The sequence below is a fragment of the Mus caroli genome, chromosome 8 (assembly GCF_900094665.2).
Source record: "Mus caroli chromosome 8, CAROLI_EIJ_v1.1, whole genome shotgun sequence".
In the NCBI taxonomy this organism is placed as follows: domain Eukaryota; kingdom Metazoa; phylum Chordata; class Mammalia; order Rodentia; family Muridae; genus Mus; species Mus caroli.
In genome coordinates this window covers 16979716-16981380 of record NC_034577.1, presented here as the reverse complement: position 1 = coordinate 16981380, position 1665 = coordinate 16979716, and positions in this window count along the sequence as shown.

Here is a 1665-nt window from a genome sequence, read left to right as displayed (position 1 = left end):
GACAAAAAAAAAAAAAAAAAAAAAAAAAAAAAAAAAAAAGACAGACTAGCATATTGGACTAGACAGCTGAGTCCATCTTTCTGGACTACATTCTGCTGCATTCAAGAAACACATTTTGCCATCCTTAATAGACATCACCTCAAGTAAAAGTGTAGAAAAGGGTATTCCAAGCAAATGGACCCGTCTTAGTTACTCCCCTGTTGTGGAAAGACACCACATCCAAGGCAGTTCATGAAATAAAGTGTTTAATTGGGGACTGGCTTACAGTTTCAGAAGTTAAGTCTGTGATCATCATGGTGGAGACCATGGCATCGAGCAAGCATGGTGCCTGAGCAGTAGTTGAAAGCTTATATTTGATCTACAAGCAGGAGACAGAGTTGGGGGTAGGGTGAGATCTGGCCTGGGCTTTTGAAAGCTCAAAGCCCATCCCCAGTGGCACATCTCTTCCAACAAGGTCACACCCTATCACCCTATCAGCTCACCAACTGGGAACCAAACATTCAAATATATGAGCCTGAGGTGGGGGGCATTCTCATTCAAACCTCCGCATTCCACTCCCTGCACCCCATAGGCTTGTTTCTCTTGGTTTNCTTTCTTATAGAACCCAGGACCACCATCACAGCACCACCCACAATGGGCTGAGACCTCCCCCATCAATCACCAATTAAGAAAATGCCTTAGAAGCTTGCCTGTGGGGGTGTTTTCTCAACTGAGTCTCCCTCCTCTCTGATGACTCTAGCTCTGTCAAGTTGACATAAAACTTGCAGCACAGTCACTAAAGACAAATGACATGGACATAAAAATGGAGTCTACAGAGACAGTTTTCATTCAAACCACCACAGACCCTCACTTGGCACATGCTATGCTTTGGATATGGCTTAAGCGTGTCTCCCCAAGGTTCACATGCTGAAGTGTTGGTCTCTACATTGGAGGAATTAGGAAGTGGTCAGATTTTTTTTAAAGGTGTGGAGCCTAGTGGAAATGTCTTAGATAAACTGAGGCCATGCCCTTGTAAGGAAAGGGACAGCCTCTTTGGGGCTTCCTGTTTGAAGACATAAACTCTTTCTCCTACTTCTTCCTGATACTCACCATTAGGCCCCCATGACATGAGCAGCCAGCCTGCGAGCCAAATAACCTCCTTCTCTATAACATTACCCTGACTCAGCGATTCAATGGCAGTGATAATATTTTTAAAAAGGTGAACAAGGGCTGGGGAAATGGAAGAGTACTTGACCTGCAAACGTGAAGTATGGAGTTAAATCCCTTGCAACCATGTGAAAAACCGAGTGTAGACTTGCTGGCTGTACCCTATTGCTCTTGGGGGGCAGAGACAAGAGAACTGTTGTAGCTAACTGGCTGCCAATGCAGTTTCACGTTCAGTGAGAGACCCTGTCTCAAAGGAATAAAGGGTGAAATAGCGGGTCACCTGACCTCTTCCCCTAGCCTCCCATGCCTGTAAGTACACAAACATGTGCATCTGCACATACCTGTGCATGGACAACCATACAAACACACATACAATGCATAAAGTACATTTTCTACTGCTTGTAATGGGGAAAAATGGAAGAGAAAGAACAGAGGAGAGTCTGAGCATGGCTCTCTCCATCACAGTGCACAGTAGAGAGGCATTAGTGGGAAGAGTCTTCACTAATAGTCTAGTCTCTC